This window comes from Fukomys damarensis, unplaced genomic scaffold (genome assembly GCF_012274545.1).
Source record: "Fukomys damarensis isolate Sample0158 unplaced genomic scaffold, DMR_v1.0_HiC HiC_scaffold_16, whole genome shotgun sequence".
Classification (NCBI taxonomy): Eukaryota; Metazoa; Chordata; class Mammalia; order Rodentia; family Bathyergidae; genus Fukomys; species Fukomys damarensis.
In genome coordinates, this window is record NW_022900928.1 from 104517783 (window position 1) to 104518066 (window position 284).

A 284-nucleotide genomic window follows, 5' to 3' on the forward strand; every position below is an offset into this window, starting at 1 on the left:
ACACACACACACACACGCACACACACACATATATGTATATGTGGATATATTTTGTCCAGGAAGTCTTAAATATATGTAACATGTTATTATTCTTAGCTGGAATATTTTTTCCACTTTGCACGCCCAAAGCTTCTGAAACAGCCAATGTACATGAAGTAAAAATTGTAACTCTATGTGAAATGAGTTTATTTTAGTCATTTTAAATTTGTAGTTGTCTGCTTAGTTTACTTTAAGAGTGAGACTGGATGTATAATTATATATACTTATGTAAAGCATATGTAATG